Below are 22,847 nucleotides of genomic sequence, written 5' to 3'. Positions count from 1 at the left end.
TGATATCAAATTTCATGTAGAAGTTTGAAGCTTCACAGGAAAGAGGTGGGGAGAAGTGTGGATGGGATTTAGGAGCACCCCTCACTTGTGATTTCTGGTCTCTGGGCAAACTCTGTGTTTCCAAAATGTACTCCAAGGATCAGCCAGCACATCAGCAAGTCCCAAAATGTCAGAGCAATCTTTAAAGAGTTCAGAAGCACTGCACAGGGTGGTGCCTTTGACCGAAAATGCAAATCCAAGTGGGGGAAAAACCACTTTAGGCCTTGGCCAACCAAAGCAAAATCCACCAGGATAAAGCAGTGCAGAGCTGGGATGAGTCCTGACCCACCACCTCCTATCTCATCTCATGAAACCTGGTCACAACTGCATGTGCCTGGGGAGAAGATGAAGCTGTGGCACTTTTTTGAGGAGCAATCCTTGAAGGAGAGGCTTGAGGGTACCCCCGGAGGAGAGCAGCAGCAGCACCCTCGTGATAAACGAAGCTTCAAGTTCCTGCAAGAACAAACACCAGAGGAAGGAGCCAACCACAATTACTGACTTATCTCGCAGGAAAGACATTTCAGTTATTGTGGGTAGCACCGAAAACAACAGCTTGGTGACGGGCGCTGCTGGAACCGGTGGAGGAAACCACACGTGTCGAGCTCTTCTGCAAATCCACAGGGCACGTCAGGGTGGCTCCCACCTCCCAAAGGTGCTGGCAGCACAGAGGGAGGAGAATATGGATGCTGCAGAGGTTGTGGATGGCTTTGGATGGGCTTTGTTGAAACAAGAGCTGTGGTTTTAGCGCTCCCCCTCTCCAAAACACGGCACTGGGCACCACAGTGGTGTCAGTGGGACTGTCCCCTCCACACCCGGATGGTTTCTGCCCTTTCAAGCAGCTCTGGCAGTGCTTTGCAGGCTCAAATACAGCTCCACACAATGCCACGTCCCCATTGCATTTAGCACCTTGCACTGACTGCTTTCAACACACACCGGTGCTCTTCCCAACCCAGGACCTCACAAAGGATGGGACCACTGATGCTCCACCTGTCGCACCACCCACACCTGCCCTGATGCTCTAGGGGGAAGGAATTCTCCCAGTTTTCCCCTTCAAAGCCAATTTTTCAGAAAATAAATCCATTACACAAAGTATTTTAGATGAACATCCCAACACGTTTGCCTTAACCTTTCCTACTCTCTATGAAAAGGAAATAAGAGAATTACAAGCAAATTTTTTAATGCCATCAGGTTTAGTGAGGACACTGGATTTAGCATCAATGTAGAATTTAGAATGAAATAAAAACCTTGATTTTGTACATGAAACCTGAAGTCACCCAAAACTCAAGTAATTCTTTCCTCGCTCTTCCTATTCCTATGAGACACCACAATTTCAAATATTGGATAATTTGAGTCTGCAGCTTGAAGGTTTCTCCAAAACACCAGCTCTTTTTGGAGACAGACTGATGTCACTGCAGCTCATTTGCTTAATTAGGGATTTACAGAAAGATCTCTCTAGGAGAAGGGGGAAACCCTTCCAATGAAAAGCTCCAAGTGCAGAATCAAGAGACCATCCCCAATGACTGTTTACTCCCATCTTGTACATAATTTTGGGCCACGCTGTATCAATCAGCAGCTGTGACTGGTGGCATTACACTTCCTAAATATAAAAGGGAGCTCTGCGAGAGGCCAAGCACAACCTCCCCGAGTTTTTCCTAACAGGAGGATGTTGCTTTTGCAAAACCGCGCTGGGATGAGAAGCCGGCGCACAGCATAAACACACAAATCCTGACGCTGCTGCACAGCCCTGAAGGAGGTTTCCCCTTCTTTCAGCAGCTTTGTTTTTATCACTGCAGCCTTCCTTCCCCCAAGCACTCGGCTTTTGCTAACCGCTGCACCCCGGCACACAAATCCTTCTCCAAAGGGGTGCTCGGGTACCGCGGAGCACGGGGAGAGGGCTTGCACAGATGTGCACGTTGCAAGGAACAATAATTCATGCAAATCCCCGCTCCAAGCAAATTCCACAGCAGCGCATCTTATCGCAAGCCAAACAAAAAGTACAAATACGCCGGAGAACGGTAAACCTGCGTTCAAAGAATTTGCTCTTGTTGCAGCTTGATTTTCCCCCTCTCCTTCCAACAGCTCTCTGCCGACACCGAAAACCAACCAGCCATTAGCTGCACCCATTAATCAGAAGTGAAAACCCCAACTGTGAGAGAAGGCAAAGCCTCTGTTACAGGAGATTTGGGAGTCTCTGTGGTGACTCCTAAAGGGGTGAAGACCCTCTTTGCTACTGGAAGAGGAGGCAGAGACCAGCAGTGACCATCTCACCCTCCTGAGGATGCCTCTGAGCACAACAGCCATGGCAGAAATGACCCAGCAAGGCAAGAATTCACATATTAAAGCAGCATAAAAACTACTTATAAACCCATTTAACTCTGCTCACATTTGTATGTTCTTCTCCAAGTTTGTACAATAGTTTACTGCTTTGAAATCAGGGATTTTCCTCTGTTTCATCAATCAAGAACTAAGCAGTCTCTTGCTACATTTGGAGATAGACCAGCTTTCCACAGAAGCTCAAGATGATGAAAATAAACGAATAAAATATATTTTTAGTTCGAGTTTCTTTCTTTTTTTTTTTTTTTTTGAGATGGCAAGTTAGAACCTGAATTCCAACCCAACCACTGGGTTTCAGCAGAACAAAAAAATCCCTGTGCTGAGTGCTCTCAAATAGGAGTCATGTCCCTTCCAACTCTGCACCAACAGAGACCTTATTATCCTTTGGGGGAGGAAGTCAGATTTTTTCCACTTAGTTACGTTCCCAGGTAGTTCTTAAATAAGATTTCCCTTCCCTCTGTGTTTAAAGGGACACTTTAGCACAAGTTACTGCTTGGCCATAGTGCCACAGTTGTGTACTGAACCCCAAAATAGAGGGATGACCGTCGGGCCACCAGCCAGCACCATTTTATTTCAAGGACAGGACGAATGAGAAGATGCCAAAATTAACAGCACCTCTTCCTACCTTAATTATTATCAGTCAATCGTCCACTTCCACGTCATTAGGAGCCCATAAAGGTTCTGCTAGTGCTGCCCCCTGGAAACAAACAAACAAAAAGAGCTTTTAAAACCGAAGAGTTAGAATCCAGAAACATCTTAGGGAAACAGCATTTTTACCTCTGCCAGCAAGGCAATTCCACTTCATTTTGCCAGATGAAAAAGCAAAATGCAGTTTTTCATTATTGCTCAAGCTACAGATGCACTCGAAAAAATGAAAATAACTTTTAAATACAGAAAGCAAAATTGTGGGAGTCTCCAGGGTTAAAAGTGCTTTTGGGAAAAGGTGGCAGGAGGGAATTACAGGGCAGCAGCAGTTATGGATGAGGAGACTGACATTCCCAGCTTGGCCTGATACATGCCCTGCTGTTTGGGTAAAAGTAAATAAAGTTTAGGAAGGTCCAGAGGTAGAGGAAATAGGTAATTTCTGTTGTAGTGAGGGCACCACAATCACTTTGGGCTCCTCTGAGGGTGTATTTCCCCAGACAGAAGTTTGGGCATTGGGAAAAGCAGTTCTGTGCGTGTTCTTTTACTTCCACCCCAAGGGAAGGGGACAGAAATCCACATAGGGGTCATCAGGATTTCTGGTGGACACGTACCCATGGCACAGCCACCAGCGCCTTCCCAAGCCCAAACCTCTCTGGATACAGACTTTGGCTGTAGGATCAAGTGTGATCCTATAAGGAACAGGCTGGAGACCTGCAGGGATGTTCATGATGTTCTCACACTTTTGCCCAAACCACCTCCCTCCCCAGCAGCTCTCGGGTTTGGATTCCTGGCTCTATCAGCACAGCCACCCCAGCAGGGCTCCCGGTTCACTCGCCATGTCCAGACTGTTCCTGGTTGCTCCCCAGTTTTACATGCCCAGCCAAGTTGTCTCCACTCCCTGCATCTCAGCTCCCCTTCCCAAAATATTTTTTACCCACAGCAGCTTTGAGGCAGCAGTGGGGCTCCTTGCAGGAGTCTGTGGAGCCAACCCCCAACTAACCCCATCTTCTGGGCTGCTGCTATGAAGTACAGAGTTAGAGACCTGAGGCACTTCTGGATTTCGAGTTGAATACATTTGAACCAAATTAATATTTATTTTCCTATCGACATCTTTCCTGCCCAGCCTTGGGCAGGATGCGACCCAGCCATCTGCTGTGTCGGTGCCAGGAGCTGTGGAGCTCAGACATAATCCCTGGGTGATCTCCTCATTGTTTTTCATCCTGCTCAAGTGTTGACTCGAGCACTTGTTCAATTAGACAAGTCTCAGCACTGCAATCAGATGGGCACATAGGGCTGATTTTCTACCTCCACAGAGTAGAAAAAGTCTGATTTAGTCGAGTGTGATAGAACCAGGAGCTTCAAAGCAACGAGACCTGGAGATCACGTCTGCTCAGAAGGCTGCCAGAATTGCTGCTTAACCCAAGCAGACCACCAGCAACTTCCATTGTAAGAGAAGCTGTGAGACAGAGCAGATTAAAAGACATTGGATCTGCCAGGGAGGAGGAGAGCTGGGTTGTTTTCCTGATATTTCTTTTTTAAGGGAACTGGAGAACAGCTGAGGCATCTGCTTTCCCTTGTCTCTCTGGCTCTAAATGAGTGACCCCAGATGTGCCAGACTTGCTGGTGTTCCCCCCATACCACTTGCATTTTCTTCCTTATGATCCAGCGTTTCCCAACACCTCCCAGAAACACTGCTGTCCTGGGGCAGAGGGGTCTGAGGGCTGCAGGAATTCAGTCCAGCCTTCAGCCTGTCCTCTCCTCCCCGTGCAGCAGGGCTGAAGCCCTTCCATCCTTTGGTTAGCACTGTGCATTTAAACAGCAGTAAATTTTATGGGACCGAGTTAGGAGGTTGGCATAAGCAAATGTGCAGTCAATATTTTCATGGTCAATTTATTCCTTCATTCACAAGGCTGACAGATTCCAAACACAGCCTCGGATGGTGCTAAGTGCAAGAGAATCACAGAATCATGGAATGGTTTGGGTTGGAAGGGATCTCTGGAGATGATCAAGTCCAGCGTCACTGCCATGGGCAGGGACATCTTCCACCAGACCAGGTTGCTCCAAGCCCCGTCCAGCCTGACACTTCCAAGGATGGGAAGTCCACAGTCTCTCTGGGTAACCTGTGCCAGGGCCTCACCACCCTCACAGCCAAGAATTTCTTCCTAATATCCCATCTAAATCTACTGTGCTACAGCCTAAGGTCATTCCCCCTCGTCCCATCACTCCATGCACTTGTTCAAAGTCCCTCTTCAGCTCTGTTTTAGCCTCTCTAGGCACTGGAAGGTCTTCCCAAAGCCTCCTCTTCTCCAGCTCCCCTGCTGCTACTCCCACCATCCCAGAGTTCAAAGGGAATCAGCAATGAAGCCGAGTTTTTCCAAGGCTCGGAGCAAGACTCATGCAGTGCACGCTCACAGCTCCTTGCAAGACAAGGACAACATCTCCTGAAAGCACGGTGTACACTGGGAGATAACAAAAACCAGCAAATGCAAAGGCAGAATGAACACAAGAGAGCTTATCAATGTCAATGGCACGTGTGTGAATGGGGTGTAGAGCCAGCTGTGCCTTCAGGTGGCTGTAAAAATGGATCAGTGGCAGGAGAAGAGGGAAATTGGGGATGCGTGAGTTGCAGTGACTCACAGCCCTCGTTCCCTGTGACAGGAACGGAGCGCGGCGCAGGCCGGCACTCGAGTATGTCAGAGTCGAAACGTGTCCTGTTGTACACACTCACAGGAGTGTCTTACATCCACATCTGTTCTTAGAAATTACTCACGGGCCTCAGAAATCAGCTTCTGCATGGACAGGAAGCGCAACTGCCAAGGAGCAAATGTGGCACGGAGCTGAGAGGAGGCAGCGTGCCCCACATTTGGCTCCTGCAGCCCTGGCCCCACACAATTCTTTCCACTCCTCTGCCTTGTCCCGACCCCACTGTGCCCCGATGTGCCAGCAGTGTAATCTTCTTGCCAGATAAGCCTCCCAAAAGGCTATTTCCGGAGGATCCGGTGCAGTCAGCTGGGTGTGGAAAGCCATCCCTGCAACCCACTGACCCCGGGAATACCATAAGAATTCATAATTATTATTTGTATATCTTAGTTGTGTATTTTTGGATGAAAGCAATTTAACTTGGGGAATGCACACGATGTTACAGCACACCAATGGTAAGGAAAACACATGGGATACAGGAAGGAACTTCCATTCTCTACCACCAAAATTCAGTTTTCCAAGCCCGGCAGCATTGGGAAACCCAACACTGACCTGATCCGGGTATTTCTGGCAATGCTGTTACACAAAGTTGCTTCAGAAAGAGATTCAGTTATGAAGGAGACCATTGGACTCAGCATCAAGTGTCTGCCAGGGCAGTGAGAATCATGGAATACCCTGAGCTGGAAAGGACCCAGCAGGATCATCGAGTCCAACTCTTAGCCCTGTGCAGAACCCCCCAAGAATCCCACCCTGTGCCTGAGAACATTGTCCAAACACTTCTCAAACTCAGACAGGCTTGGTGCTGTGACCAGGTTGTCCTGGTTTTGAGTTAGAGTGGATTTTTGGGATAGAGTTGATTTTCTTCCCAGTAGCTAGTACAGCGTTTTGGATTTAGGACGGGAGTAATGTGATGGAGACGATGTCAGATTAAGTTGGAACGAGATGACCTTTAAAGCCCTTTCTGTCCCAAACCAGTTTGTGATTTGGAACAATTTTATCTATTTCTTTTATTAAAATGAGGAATACAAGGTTACAGTCTGAGAGGGTTTTTTCGGAAGAACCCTACTGAGAAAGTGCTCTGGGAATTCAGATGACAACAGCAGTTTTGTTAATCGAGAATATTAATGGTCTAAAATGTTACACACAAAAATGCTCAAGATCAGGGGTTGGCAAAGGTGGCCCACAGTTCCAGGAGTCCTCCATCCCTTGTTAAAATAATTAAAATAAAAGGAAGGCAGGTATTAGTTGGCTAGACAGCCCCAAATCCCACTGCCTGTTAATCCACCTGAAACCCATGTGTATCACGGCAAATTAAAGCTGCATTTAATAATCCATGCAAATCTCAGCCCAGGAATCCTTTATTCTCTTACCTCCTGCCACGAGTTTAGCCCTGCCCAGCACTGCATTCATGCTGCCAGAGCAAAACTACACAAACCTCCACATTTTAGTAAGAGGAAGAAGGAATTTTGGACCTTTCACACATTTTGGGGTGGATGCAGCTTTGTGCTTCATTGGCTGGGTGAGACCAAACCCTGTTCCACCTGTGCTTGCTTTAATCACATGTATCGACACACATAAATTAGGGCAATTTGTGCATAAATTAGGCAGCATCATTATGCTAATTGGGATGGTATGATTGTGCTGAGAGTGTTTGCAATCTGCCACAGTCCTCTGGGACAGCGCTGTGAGGGAGCTGCTGTCTCTGAAAAGGCTGGAGCTCCTCCAGGATCCCACTGGGCCAGGCATGGCTCCACAGTGACCCAAAACAAGCCTAAATACTGAGGAGAAGGGGTGAGGAGAGCTGGTGTGATCTGCTTCCTCTGGAATGCTGGTTTCTGTTCTCTGCTTCCTAAATATCACATCCTAAGCTCCCCCTGATGCATGAAACACACCAAGTTATAGGTGGCTGCAGAGAAAGGCTGCTAGAAAAACAACCCCCTGAAGTGTGTGAAAACCAAAGAAAGAGCAGGAGACTCAAATCCCCTGCACTTTGCTTTATCAAACTGACGTGAAGAAACAAGTCATCCTCACAAAAACCACTGCACTGTGCCCCTTCCAATCCCACCTGAATTGCAACAGAGATAGGAAGGGTTGCTGGGATCAGGGAGGTATCACAGAGTATCCTGATGATCCCTGCCCTAAAAGGAAAAAACAACCCTAAATCTTTCCAACTGAATGAGCAAGGATAAGGGAGGAACAAATAAACTGCAAAGTGACAACTTCTCCTTTTGGAATCGTAGAACACCCAAAGCTGGAGGGGACTCACATGGATCATCAAAGTCCAACTCCTGGCCCTGCACAAGACACCCCAAGAATCACAGCAGAGACTCGGTTAAATCAGTAAATCACCATGCACAGGTAGGTCTACCTGGAGTAGGTAACTATCAAGGGATTTTTATTAAGACCTTCAGGGGCTTTTACCAAAACATGGATTTTTTTTCAGCTATCCCACAGGTATCCTGCAGCCTGAGCCCCCAACACCTGCAGGGCTGTGGTCGGTGTCCCTGTGCAGAGAACAGCTGTGCTGCTGCTGGTGACGCTCAGCTCCAGCTCCAGGGGCTGGTGTTGCACCACGTCTCCCTCCTCCTTATGGCTACCAGGGGATGCTCCCAAAGTCATCCGGTTTTCCTTCCAAAACTGGTCACTAATTTACCAAATGGGACCGTTATGATGAAAAATCCTCCCTGGGGGACTTGAGCTCCCTTCCTTCAGAGGGAATTCGAGCTCGGTTTATTCTCCAGGATCCAGCCAGGAGGTTTTCCTCCAACAGACGTGCTGGCACTTTGCCTGGCTAAAAAACATACAGCAGGAGAGCAGCAAGCACTAAACTACTACTACTAGAAGTGTTAAAAAAAATCAACTTTGAGTAAACCATCTGGTAACACTCACTGCGCCACAGGTGAGGGCAAACACAGTATAGCACCAAAAAAATCATCAATGCTCAGAGAATAAGGGTGTGAAACACCAAACCAGCCCAGGGGCAACCTGGAACAAGTTGCCCAGAGAAGCTGTGGCTGCCCCTGGATCCCTGGAAGTGTCCAAGGCCAGGCTGGATGGGGCTTGGAGCAGCCTGGGATAGTGAAAGGTGTCGCTGCCTGTGGCAAGGGGTGAAACTGGATGGTTTTTAATAAAGGCAAAAGGATGAAACACTAAAAGGGCAGGGGCACATGGGAACTGGGGGATGCTCCAGCAAGAGCAGGGAGCAGAATTGAGCTGCTCCAGCTGCAGAGCCAAAGGATTACTGAAACACAAAGGGAAAAAATCTGCAGCCAGCTTCCTTCTGCTCTTCTGCTGCTCCCCTTGCCTGGGTGGTGGCTTTCCCCCCCATCTTTAAGCAGAACCTTCTCTAAGTAGTTTAGCAGTGAAAGCAAACTCATCTCTCCCTCCCTGTGATGGAATATGGACACTGGCACGGGCCAACATCAGCATCTTAACACCCAATAATTCCCAAGCCTCTCTGAACACCCATCATCTTATCAAAACAACAGCTTTAAAACCTCTTCTCTGCACTCTTTGGTGATAATTAGTTTAAGTCTGTCACCAGCAGATCAGTTTAGGATTGCAGCTAAGCCAAAGGGATATGAAAAGGTTTTGTCCAAAGCCTCTCCACACCAAATCAGTTCAAAAAAGGGAAAGACAAAACACGAGCTGGCTGCACCAGCAGCTCCAACAGTTTCTGCTGCTCAGAAGGGAGCACAGCAAGATTTAATAAACAAGCTCAATAAAGTTATTCTTCCCTGTTTTATTTCCCCTTAAAGCATCAGCCCAGTTTGGTTTTGTTTCCATCACAAACAGCTCCTTTAATCGTTCCTGACGGGAGCACAACGCGGGGCCTCGGCGTGTGAAGCCTCCCCCAGCCCCTGCCAGCTCCCAGTTAATGGAGCTGCTCTGCCTCACTACAGCAATTCCTGTAATTCAAGTCTGGCAAACAATTCCTAGGCTGAAAATGGGACAGCATCCAGTCGTTATCTCCTTTTTTGTAGAAAAGAACTAAAAAAAAAAAAAATCCAGCGTTATTTACTCTACCTGCCTGTTTGCCGTGCTGGCAGTGCCACCACGCAGGTGTGACAGCAACAAACGCCAGCAGCTCTCGCAGTTTTGCCTGTTGATGTCTCTCCTTTCATCCCAGCAAACAGCCTGTCAGAGCTAAAGGAGCAGCTGAGAGCAAGGAAAGCATCCGGCTCTCTCCTGACAGCTGAACAAGCTGGCAGTTTTCAGGAGGAAAAGCTTTCCTACGCTTCTAAACCATGGCAACTCCTTCCAGAGCTGATCTTACAAGTCTTTTCCAACCTAAATGATTCTATAATTCTAATATCCTATCATTCTAATCTAATTAATTTTGGTGCTGGTGCTTCCATACAGCCTCACTGGTGTTTCTAACCTCGTTCATCTGTACCAATCCACCCTAGAATTTCCATCCCCAAAATTAATGCATTAAAGACCAAAAAAACCCATCAGTTTTCTTGCAGACAAATTAATCGTGGACCAATCCCACCCCGGTGCAGACACCAACCCCTGGCCAAGTGCAGGAACTGTGCACAAATGGAGGTGAAAGGCTTTTGTTCAAATGGTTTCGCTCCCCAGGACACACCTGATAAGAGCCTGCAGCAATGCCACACCCTGAGATAAACCCGTCGGGTTCAGTCTCCCAACCCGAGCTCCGCATCCCGGGCGAGGGGTGGGAAACAAACACCCAAAGAAAACACTCTGTGCGTAACAGGACCATTTCCCTTGGCAAATCTCTCTGCTTTCCTTTCCTCGCCCTCTCTGTGTGCACTGAGAAACCATTCCCTGGCATTTTCCGAGCTACAGTCCAGGTCTGCTCCCTTGGATGGGATGCAGGGCTGATGCCTGACCCTGGAGCAGGAGCATCCCATGACCTCCTGGTGCCTGTAAAACTTAGTCCTTGCTGTTTCTTAGATTGGAATGTGCAAAGAGACAGGGAAAAGCTGTTTGAAAAGAGGCATCCTTTACAAATTGAAGTGATAGAGTCGGGAATAAAAGAATTCCCGGGATGCAGAGATGGCCACTGGCTTTAAGGGCCACGTTCTGGGAAGCCAGTGGATGCACAACTGTACATGAGAGGCTTTCATTAGTGAAGATTTGACAGTCAAACAGTGGCATATAGAATCATGGAATAGTCTGGGTTGGAAAAGACCTTAAAGCCCATCCAGTTCCAACCCTGCCACGGGCAGGGACAGCTTCCACTAGCCCAGGTTGCTCCAAGTCCCATCCAACCTGGCCTTGGACACTTCCAGGGATCCAGGGGCAGCCACAGCTTCTCTGGGCAACCTGTGCCAGGGCCTCCCCACCCTCAGAGTAAAGTACTTCTTCCCAATATCCAGTCTAAACCTACTCTCTGTCAGTGTGAAGATCATTCCCCCTTGTCCTGTCACGCCAGCCCTTTGTCCAAAGTCCTTCTCCAGCTCTCCTGGAGCCTCTCCAGGCACTGGAAGGTGCTGAAAGGTCTCCCTGGAGCCTTCTCTTCTCCAGGCTGAACAACCCCAGCTCTCCCAGCCTGGCTCCATAGGAACTCTGGGCCATATGGATGTAAGCAGATACACAAACAAGCTGTGACCCTACCTGAGCACACCTTGGGAGGGCACCTTGGTCTTCCTGAGTTCCCACTGAGGACACTGGAGCTGCCCAACGTGCCCTACACGGGGCAATGTGCAGCCCAGTCACTGAGGTCTCATTTCTAAGCAAAACATTTGCAACCTTTCTATTCCTCTTCCTCTTTTGACTTCCTTAATGAATAAACAAACTTATGAAGGGGGGGAAAAACCCACTCACACGACCAGTCATCCTCTGCACAGCCTGGGTTTGCTGGGAGCAGCTGGGAAGGGGGAATGGACACGAGGTTTTGAGCAGTGCACCGGGGACATGAGTGGCCTCGGGGCAGAATTGGGGGAGAACCTCACAAAATGCTTCACAGACAACTTCTGCTGCTGGCTCAGGGCTGGTTTTGTTTTTGGGAAGGCGTCTTAATCCGACCCACTCCGTGAACAGAGCAGGTGGGACACACACCGAGAGTTTGCAAGAGGCTGGGCTGTATCCTGGACATTTTGGGAGAGAATGAATACAGTGGAACAGGCTGCCCAGAGAAGCTGTTGCTGTCCCATCCCTGGAAGTGTCCAAGGCCAGGCTGGATAGGGTTTGGAGCAACCTGGGCTAGTGGAAGGTGTCCCTGTCCATGGCAGGGTGGTGGAATGAGATGGTCTTCAAGGTCCTTCCAATCCAGATCATTCCAGGATTCTATGATTTGTGCTTCCCTGAAAGTTCTGGGAAATAAATCCCATTTCCCATCGTGCATTTTGCTTGCCAAATGTCAAATTCAAGAATTTCCACGTCTGACCAAGGGACACATGGGCTGTGTCCCATACCCCACCTGTACTGTCACTCCCTGCTCTGCCATGGAAACATCCTTGTTCCTGATGGGAGAGGTTTCACTTGGGTTTTCCTGCCCATCATTCCACCAGATCCCAGCCCACAGCCTGCCAAGCCCCAGGCAGAGATTTATCCACTTGAAGGCAAGCAGGATCTGGTTTAAAAGCAGATCTACACGATGCAGGAGTCAGGTGGTGGTTTTGGCTGGGATTTCTGTGCATGCAGGAGTTGGGATGGGGATAGGGACAGGGACATGGAGTGACCATTCAGGAAACAACCCAAGGATCAAGCTCCAGCAAGTTATAGCATTGGACAGCAACAGGATATTCTTCATTCCTCTCATGGATGGATTTCTGAGCTGTGGATATAAATACAATGTTGTATTTATATCATTGTTGTAGCCAGGATATTGTGCCTCTCTCCTCTGGGATGCGAGATCAGAGCTACAGCAGGTCATGAAACTCAAAAAGCAACAGCTCCTTTCTGCCTGTCACTGACACTTGGATTCCTTAGAACCCTTTTTGGTGGCCCCTTTCTGAGGGCCAGGCGTCTGCATCTCCAGATCTGTTATCAGTGCTGGTCAGGACATCCTGTTGCACCTACACATCCCTGTCCCACCTCAACCCCATCCTGCCCTAGCTGAACCTCAAACCCTCAGCAGATCACGACAGAGCAGAGTAAGGCTTTTAACAAAGCTAAACATGGGCAAAAAAAAATTAAGCCAGAGCAGCAGAGACCAAAGGAAAATGGGTTTCATTTCTGCCACTGTCACCACCCCACTTCAGTGTGCTCATAAAAGAGCTTCACCTCCTGGCTTGACCATCAGGCTCTAAAGTCACTGTCAAAGTAAAGTTTGTGAATAAATCCACTCAATTTTATAGAATCGTGGAATCATTTAGGTTGGAAAAGTCCTCTAAGAACATCAAGTTCAACCATTTCCCCAAGCACTGCCAAGGCCACCACTGACCCATGTCCCCAAGTGCCACATCCACATGGCTTTTAAGTCCCTCCAGGGATGGTGACTCTAGGGCTGTGCCAGGGCTGGACAATCTTTTCTGTGAAGGTATTTTCCCTAATATCCAACCTAAACCGGGACACAACTGCCCCCCACACAACAAAGTCCCTGTGGTAACTCCAAAGAGGGAAGGGATGGACACGCAGCAGGACCAGGCTGTTCTCTGTTGTGGGTTGCTCAGCACTTTGCACCAAACAGTAATGTTGGCTCTGCTGCAGCTTTTAGGCTGGATGAAATTCAGAGTTTTGACAATCCCCCTGCCCCCCCAAACAGCACTGAAATCCATGGGGACTCAGAAGACATAAGGATCAAGAGAATTGTGGCACAAACCCTTGCATGCATTACGTCTGGAAGTGTTAAGGGTGTTGTTACAACACAAAGGGGCTACAGGGCAAATGTTTGGAGGTGCAGCCCTGGAGCAGCCACCTCCTGGTCTATTCCACCCAAATTCCCAAAACCAGCAAAAGATCCAGGATGTGATTTTTTTCCTGCCAGAAGTTTTGATGTTTCTTTTGGAGGGATACAGCGGACAGCAGCACTAAACCTGCAGGACTCATCACACTGGCAGCAGGATCCTTCCAATTCTGCACGGGGAGTCCTACCATGGGAATTCTGTAACCTTTGGGCACACTGGAGATGGAAAGTGGAGCTAAAAGTCATGGATGAGACTTCCTCATGGCTAGGAAAGCTCTGACTGAGCTGTGGTGGCAGGTGTTGTGTGCAGCTGTGGAGCTTCCCTTTAATCCATCCCGGTGATCTCCTGCAGGATTCAGGTGGCCACAGGTCTCGGTTCCCTTTGGGGGTTTCAGTTTTGTTTCTCCAGTAAAGACCCTACTCCAAGAATAAAATAATTTTTTTGCTTCTCTGGAAGGTCTCCCATAGCTCTGTATTCTTTGTTTAAAACACAAAATGCTGCTTTAAAAAGTTGTGTTTGGGTTTTTTCTAAAATTTAAACCCACACATTTTCAGTTCAAGTTTGCTCAGGTCCTTCCCTCAAGCGAAAGCCAAGTCTCCAACCAGGAGTGACTTCCCACATGGACATCCTGTCCTACCTTAGCTACCAGGACTTGTTTGAGATGATTAATTACCTAAACTTTAAAAAAATAATTAACACTGAAGGTGCCAAGAACTCAGACCCCCAACAACACAGGATCACAGAGTGGTTTGGGTTGGAAGGGACCTTAAAGACCATCCCAGCTGCCACAGAGCCCACGATGGCATCAGAAGATCCTGCACGTGACAGGTCCACCTTACCAGGAGCAGCAGCTGGAATATGCCAGGCTACAAGGAGACACCTCAATCTAACTCTTGGGGTACACAGCTGCTCCTCCAAAAATCCTGGATGCTTCACAAGCCTGAAGAAAAACAAAGAAATCCATCTGCCACCACTTAGGGAAGGTACACGCTCCAGGTAAGGCAGTATCCTGGGAAAAAGGAGGTTAATTTTCTTTTTTTTTCCCCACTATCGCCCTGCGGCAAGAACAAACCCAAATGGTTTTGCCCTAATTTATGCCTGTTTTCCTTACTATCCTAAACCTTCTCTATTTGAAGGAAGGTTTTGCTGCAGAAACTTTCACAGATGGTGAAAATAATAATAATCTGTGAGCAGGAAGGGTTGCATCCATGTAAATCAACAGCAAAGCTTCCAGCATTTCCAGGGGACAGGTTTTGCCACAGCTCCAGCTGGGACTAAGCGCACTTGTGTTCCCACAATACCACAACAAACCAAACTGGGCATGATCCCATCTCTATCTCTGACACCTGAAGCTCTTTTTTGCCTTCTAATAAACAAGATAATGATTTTTGAGTGAGTTTGCCCCTAACTGAACAGCTGTTTCTCCAGTGTTGCTGAATTCACAATAAACTGGAATTTCTCTCTCTGGATGCTGTTTATTCTGGTTGAACTTAGTTAAGAAAGTGCCATAAACTGAGAACAAGTGAACAGAACTGAAGTGCCAAGATGTTACAGGTATCAAATAGCTGGCCTCAAAGAGGAGGAATTTCTGGGATGAATAAAGGTAAAAACTGCTCTGAGGGAGATCCCCACTTCCACACAAGCAGGTGTGGGAGGAAAGGACCCTCTTGAGCTCAAATGTCCTGGATTATCCCAAAGGACACACTGCAGCCATAAAAGCTTTCCAGGGGAATGAGTGGGTGAAGGACACAGACATCCAAAGCTGTTGTTCTCCATTGAAACAGGAGAGTGAGGGTGGCTTGGAAACCCCGCATGCTCCTAAGGAGTTAAAAGGTAGCTCTGGAGCCTGGCACAATTAACATTCTGGCAGAGTCTATTTAAATTGCAGGGAAAGTTGAGCTTGTCCAACTGGATAGTCAGACTGCAGGTTCCCCCAAATAGGGCTTTGATTCTCCAACACAACACCCGAAATCCTCTCCGGCTTACATAAAACACATGTGGAATCACGCTCCCTGTTGCACAACACAGCTCTAGGGAGAATTCCAGGTACAGAAGTATAAACTGGAGGTCAGTGCTCTGCAAGGGCTGAGGATTTCTCTGGCAACAGAGAGGAGGACAGGCTGGTCCTGGTGGCAAAGCTGCCTTGAGAGCTACTGACAGCATCAGCACCTCCCAAGGCAAGGGTGGGAGGGAGAGGGGGGGGGTTTCACTCAAGCACAGCACTCAAGGACAAAAAATATGAGCAAATATCTGAAAAAAACCCTAAAAGCAAGTAGTTTTTGTGATCTAAACAACCCAACCCAGTAGGATTCGTACTATTTCTGCATCCTTGCATTCCCCATGCTGCTCTAACACTCCCAATAATCACCACTGCCTCGACACCTTTTCTGTTCTCAGGTCCACTGCTCTGTCAGCCTGATTTTAAAATATGCTGCCAGGGTGAAATAAAATCTGACTGTGTTTATCTCAGCCTGCAAAGGGCAGGTCAGCACAGGGAGGGGAGATCTCCCTGCAGCAAAAGGTGTTACAGAATCATGGAATGGTTTGGGATGGAAGGGACCTGAAAGATCATCTCATTCCAATCCCCTGCCATGGGTGGGGACACCTTCCACTATCCCAGGATGCTCCAAGCCCTGTCCAACCTGGCCTTGGGCACTTCCAGGGATGGGGCAACCACAGCTTCTCTGGGCAGCCTGTTCCAGGGCCTCATAGTAGAGAATTTCCATCTAAAATCTAATAGGAATCTCTCATCTTTTATTTTAAAACCACCCCCCCCCCTTGTCCTATCTCTATCTGCCTGTATAAAAAGTCACTCGCCCTCTTTTTTTAAGGCCCTTTAGGTACTGAAATGCCACATCCCCTGTGCAGAGACCTTACATGGAGCTCCCAGTCATTCTGGAGGGGATGATACACCACCCTGTCCCATCTCCACAGAGCAAGGCTGCAGTTTAAAGCTGGCTTTATTAGACTGAGTCTAGAAGGAATGAACGGGATCCAGGAGCTATGGATAAGGGAATGACCCTGAGCCCTGCTACAGATCAGAGATCTCAGAGCAGAACCACAGAATGTCCTGAGCCGGAAGGGACCCACAAGGATTATTGAGTCCAACCCCTCTGACAGGCATGAATGACTGTGCAAAAGTGACTGCACGTGGGCAGCTCTGCACAGCCCCCAAACCCAGCAGTGCAGGCACCACTCCCGAGCTGACACAGACACATTTTGGAGCTTTATCCCACGGCTTTGTTCTGAAAGCACTGCTGACTGACAGGGGCCAGCTCAATGGACTCGCAGGAAGGCCAGGGGAGGAACGGGCTGAGCACAGGGCTCAGCTTCCCTCCTGACAGCAGAAAGCAGCACACACCAGCCGTGGTGCACAAAAGCTTTTGTTTTACATCTCAAAACCAAGCCACCGTTGCTGCTCCAGGACTGACAACTGCCCGTGCAAGCAGTGGGGCTGAAACCCAAACGGTGCAAAAACCCAGACTTTGGGAGGTTTGAATCCTGAAAAGAGACTTTTTTTAAAGAAATGAAGGTAAGAACGCTGCAGCTCAAAGCAAATCCCAGAAGGAAAAGCCTCCCCTGGATGCTGTGGGAGGTCAAACCCCAGTAAGTGGCATTTAGTGATGCTGCATGGGGCAAGTCCTCACCACCCCAGTGAGCTCCCCAGCCTCGGCAGTGCTTTCACAGCACCACGGAACGGTTTGGGTCAGAAGGGACCTTACAGATCCTCCAGTTCCAAGCCCCTGCCACGGGCAGGGACTCTGTTTTGGAGAGGAACAGCCTCCCTGAGCTGGGCTGTGCAGTTTCCAGTAGCAACTGTGCCTAATCCAGCCCCGAGACAAAACTGCCGGCGCTCATTCATACCCACGGCACGTGCTGGGCAGACTCTGGGCATGGCCACAACTACTGCATGGGTTTGGTTTTTTCCCCCCTCAGTTTAAGATCATTTTTAAAAACATTTTTAAAAGAAAATAAGCATATTTAAGAAAGTTTTTTTACCAATATAAAATTTTAATAGATGAGGTTGGGATCAGGTTCTGTCTAAAGGGTGAACAAAAGCCTTTCCCTCTGCATGTTCATTGTACAAAACAGATTTATTTCAGTGCTTTATTTTCACAGTATTGGAGAAATAAACAAAAAAGAAGCTGGTTTAGTGGTGAAATTCTTGATTTTTTAAAAAAGAATTATAAGAAAGGAGATAAAAATCGTATTGAAGAGGATTAAATCAGCAGTTGCTCTGTCCTATATTCAGGTCACAGCACCAAAAAGATGCCTAATTGACAAAATAATGGTGGGATCACATCACCTATTGGTACTGACAGATAAGAATGTAAAAACTGAAGCAAAATTTAAAAATACATATTTTTCTATGAAAGTTTCAGAAGAGGCAAGTTACCACGCACGTGGGCTAGTGAACCAGGAAGAAACATCACTGAATTGCTAATGCATCTTTTTGGTAACTTCTTCAACAAGTTTCCATCTCTAATTTTAATTTGAGGTATGTGGTAGATGTACAAATACACAGATACTTGTCCCTTTTCTCTCTGGGCACACTCAGCTACCAGCACCATGTGAGGAAGGGGACTTAGCAGCTTTCCAGCATCTCCAAGGACATCAGGCAGAAGGGAGAGCCCAGCTCTTACAGGGTGGGAGGACAGGAGGTGATGGGCAGAAGATGAATCGAAAGGTTCAGGGTGCAGGGAGAAGCTTTTCCACCACGAGGTCAGTCAAGCTGGGTGCCCAGAGGTTGGGCAATCTCCGTCCCTGGAGGTTTTCAAGATGGATAAAGCCCTGGGCACAATCAGAATCAAAAAGGTTGGAAAAGCCCTCTAAGATGATCCAGTCCAACCATTTCCCCAGCACTGCCAAGGCCACCACTGACCCACGTCCCCAAGTGCCACATCCACACGGCTTTTAAATCCCTCCAGGGATGGGGACTCCAACACTGCCCTGGGCAGCTGTGCCAGGGCTGGACAACTCCTTCCATGAAGAAACATCCAACCTGAGCCTGCCCTGGTCCAGCCTGAGGCCGTTCCCTCTCCTCCTGTCCCTGTTCCCTGCGAGCAGAACCCGACCCCCCCCAGCTGCCCCCTCCTGTCAGGGACTTGTGCAGAGCCACAAGGTCCCTGCAAACACACAGAAACCTGGATAATGGAATTACTTTATTCTGCATAAAAACGTGTGTAAAAAAGAACAGAGGCCCCAACACCTTGTTTGAGAGACAGCCCAGTGCCATGATGTTTAAAACCTTCTGGAAAACAACCTCAAGTCCCTGTTTTCCATGTCACCCCTTCCTGAGTTTCCCCTCCACATTCCAACAGTGCCTGCCCTTCGCCTCCCCAGCCAGCCTGGAGAGATGTTATTCTTCTCACAAAAAAGAAAAAAAAAAAACCCAACCCAAAAAAACCCAAGAGAAAAAAAACCCCGTTGATTATTTATGCTGCTCTTTGAACAACACCAGCTATTGTCAGGGAGTGTTTTACAGCTCTGAATGTCACATTGAGAGTCTGGTCATGCCAGGAGAAAAGCCTGCCGCTGCCATGTCCAGGCATAAATCCCTTTATTCAAGGCACCCGGAGCCCAGAACTGGGTAAAACCTAAAAGGAAGCTGGTGGGTGTGACAGCCACATTTTGTACAATGACATAAAAAGGAACAGGCAAGCTGCTCGAGTGGTTTTTTTTGAGGTAAAAGGTAGAAAAACTACAAGGAGCATTGTGCAGAGCCAGGTGAGGCCGAGCTTGGGCTGGATGCTGCTGTGGAGGAATTGCACGGAGAAGCGTGGGGGTGAGCAGAGCTGGAGAGCTTCCCAGCAGGACCCAGGGAGCTTTTGCTGTCGAGAAAACCAGGCTGGCTGGACAAGAAACCCATTTCCTGCCCGATTGTGACTGTGTGAAGGGAAACAGGGCTCTGGAGGCAAACAAAGCCCAACCACCTTTGGCTGGGGAGCGCCCCAAAACCATGGAGCCACTACAAGCCAAAAAGACAAAAAAAGTGTTAAAAAAACCCCCAGTCAGGCCCTTTTCCACGGTGTGTTACGTTACAAAGCAAAACTGGACAGGTTGCAATCTTCCTCTGCCGCACCCCAAATGCCAGGTTTCAGGTTACTTCACCCGAAGTACCTGCAGGAATTCGCTCGGAAGCGCGGCATTTCTACCGAGCTCTTAGAGCCAACCTTACTCTGCAGCTCTTCCCAAAGTCCTGCAAAGAAAGCAAGTGTCATTTCCTTCCCCCTCCCACACCCCCATGTGCCGACGAGGAAGTTATAACCCATGTGAAATAATAAATATGGCCCAGAAAAAAAGGGAATGCGGGGAGCAATAGGAAAGGCAGCGTTCCCGTGTTACTCCAACCTACAGGATCCATCCTTCCAGCCTCCCACTCAGGAAACGGCTTTTCAACACTGGCTATCAAAGCTCCTCCCAGTTTTGGCATCTCCACCTCTTCTCCCTGCAGAACTCGTTTTAAGCACTGAGGGTTTGGGGTTTTTTTTAACCAATTCGTGGATATTTGCACCGTATCCAGCATTGGCACTCACGGTTTTTCCAGCGGCTGTTGCACATCTCGCAGGTCTGTTAACTATCAGCAAACATCCTGGCAGTAATCCTGGATTTATCTCTTTGTCTTCCTGATAACTCCCCCATGGCTGCGCCCTCAAAGCCCAGAAATCCAGTTTGCCACCCCTCACAAGGAACCTCCAGGCGTTTTGGAGAGCTCTATCATTTATCTCCTCCACAATCTCAATTCACCATGAAAATATTTGGTGAAACCCATCAGCAGCTTCCCTGATACAAGTGCAGAGACTCTACCACTACTTCTGCCCACACAATTTTCTCTAACATCCAAAAAAAGAGGCGAGCTGTGGGGTTTTTAAAATACAACCCTGTGCTGCTCAGCACTCCTGTTCCCCTTATCTTTGAGGTCCCCATGAATTTTCCCAGCAATGGCACCGTGCTGCTGCAAAGATCTCTTGATTTATGCAAAACTTGATCCCTTTTCTGCCCTTTTTATGAGCAAAGGGTTTCTCTTTTTCTTTGGACGTAGCCTGGTGATTAACTGCACACTGCCACAAGACCCGTGCACTGCAGTCCTTTGCTGAACGCCGCCACAAAAGCCTTTAGATTTCTGAGGATGAGAAGGACGCCGGGAGTACAGACACCTACAACAAAGAGAGCTACGTGCAAGCATCACCTTCAGACCTTCCTTTTTATGAGATACTGCCTTTCATCCTCGATTTTAAGCAGGGAGCAGGGAGAGGGATTTTGCTGAGGTCACTGGCGAGGCTGGTGGCACGGTGCCATGATCCGCCGTGCTGTATCCATCAGGTACCGCTGCCTCCTGAGCCAGGGGATGGAGAGATGGAGAGAGAGGCTCTCAACGCCAGAAGGGAGCGATCTGCAGCAGGCAGGGAGCATGGAGAGTGTGCTCAGGGAAGGGCAGGGACATAGAAAGGACCTGCACCCTGCAGCTCTCACCGACCAGCTTTTGCACCTGCACAGCTCCTGGGATGAGTCGGGTTATTCCTCATTTCCCAGCAGTGTGAGGGAGGGAGCCTGGCCTGAGCTCAGTAATTCCAGCCAGATCCCAATGCCAAGAATTGCAGGGTTGTGCCAAGGCATTGAATCAATGGCATTTTCTGGGCTCCCCAGCAGAAGACAGACATAGATCTGTTAAGCAGGTCCAGAGGAGGCCATGGAGATTCTCCAAGGGCTGGAGCCCCTCTGCTCTGGAGCTAGGCTGGGAGAGCTGGGGGTGCTCACCTGGAGAAGGCTCCAGAGAGACTTTAAACCCCTTCCAGCCCCTGAAGGGGCTCCAGGAGAGCTGGAGAGGGACTTGGGAAAAGGGATGGAGGGACAAGACAAGGGGGAATGGCTTTACCATGCCAGAGGGCAGGGTTAGATGGGATATTGGGAAGAAACCCTGAGAGGGTGGGGAGGCCCTGGCACAGGTTGCCCAGAGAAGCTGTGGCTGCCCCATCCCTGGAATGTTCAAGGAAAGGTTGGATGGGGCTTGGAACAGCCTGGGATAGTGGAAGGTGTTTGGTAGAGTTTGGAACTGGATGGTCTTTAAGGTCCATTCCCATCCAAGCCATTCTGTGATTCTGCAACTGGAGCCACCTCATGTCCATGCCCAGGACAAATGGAAACAGGAGCAGCTGTGGCTGCAGCCCCGAGACCACTCTGACCTCGGGTGTTGATGATCCCTTAATCCAAGGCCCTTTGATTTACCCCTGCTCACAAGTTCTCCTCTCCCACATGAAAGGTGTCCAGAGCAAGCCAGAGGCAGCAGTACCACTCAGGGAAGAGCTCCAGCTTCCTTCCAGGCACTCAGGCTGGAGAAATGAAAAGGACTTAAAGCAGATGACAGAGTTGTTAAAAGATGATCCTTTGGTCTTAGTGGCTTGGTGTTTTTAAGCCGTGTGGGATTCAGCCCTCCTCAAACAACTCTGGTGACACAGAAATCACAAGAAGCCTGTGTCTCTTTGAGGGACAGTGCAGTATTTTTCCTAATCAAAATATTGTTATTGAGCTGATAAAATACTGATCAAGAGATAACCTCATTTTCTCCCACTCAATCCTTCCCCACTGCCACTGGGGTTCATGCTGGCATATGTTATTTTCATGCAGGCAGAAGGTAACGATAGGAAAGCAATTACTGGGTAAAATTTTTTTTTTTTAATATAGTAAAATATTTATGAGCAATTTAATTTTTTTCACGTCTGGTTGCTCCATGCACTGAGCCTACAACTCTACCACATCGTGGATGAGATGCTTTTTCACAATAGACTGCAATCCAGACAGCAGAACCTCCCAAAATCAGCACTGATGGACAGCGTGGTTGGTAACTGCGTCCTTTGGAACAGAATCCTATGAGAATCCCAGAATGTTTTGGGTGGGAAGGACCTTAAAGCTCATTCAGTCCCACCCCCTGCCATGGGCAGGGACACCTTCCACCATCCCAGGTTGCTCCAAGCCCCATCCAGCCTGGCCTTGGACACTTTCAGGGATGGGGCAGCCACAGCTTCACTGGGCAACCTCTCCTTCTGCTTTTTTAAGGGATTGATGGATTCGAAACCAACATGAAAACAGATTTTTTTCCAAAATATTTTATCACTAATCCCTGGATCTGGACCACAAGTTTCTCTCTGCTCTAAAAATGCAAAATTATCAGATTCAGTTAAGCAAAACATAGAAACTATTACACATGAGGGAAATTTCAGTATAAACCTTTTAAAGTTGTGTTAAGTGACAAGGAGGAGGTTGCTGACTCAAGGTATGTGAATATGGTGACCATAAACATCAGACCATGAGGTG

At 48.3% G+C, this 22,847-nt stretch overlaps 1 protein-coding gene across 3 annotated transcripts in view; it reads right to left on the bottom strand.

The window, feature by feature from the left end:
* The window catches only part of PTPRA (protein tyrosine phosphatase receptor type A), a 114,940-nt gene that overhangs the window by 54,781 nt on the left and 37,312 nt on the right, over positions 1–22,847 (bottom strand). For 2 of the 3 annotated variants that reach the window (XM_039550741.1, XM_039550740.1), the window contains exon 3: positions 2,999–3,070. The exons of the other annotated variant lie outside the window; for it this stretch is intronic. The gene's annotated coding sequence lies outside the window, so the exon portion shown is untranslated. The remainder of the gene's footprint in view (positions 1–2,998; positions 3,071–22,847) is intronic. 3 annotated transcript variants of the gene reach the window in all.

The sequence above is a fragment of the Corvus cornix genome, chromosome 4, assembly GCF_000738735.6.
Source record: "Corvus cornix cornix isolate S_Up_H32 chromosome 4, ASM73873v5, whole genome shotgun sequence".
NCBI lineage: Eukaryota > Metazoa > Chordata > Aves > Passeriformes > Corvidae > Corvus > Corvus cornix.
Note: the sequence above shows the minus strand (reverse complement) of the source record. Positions and strands in the feature narration are given on the sequence as shown.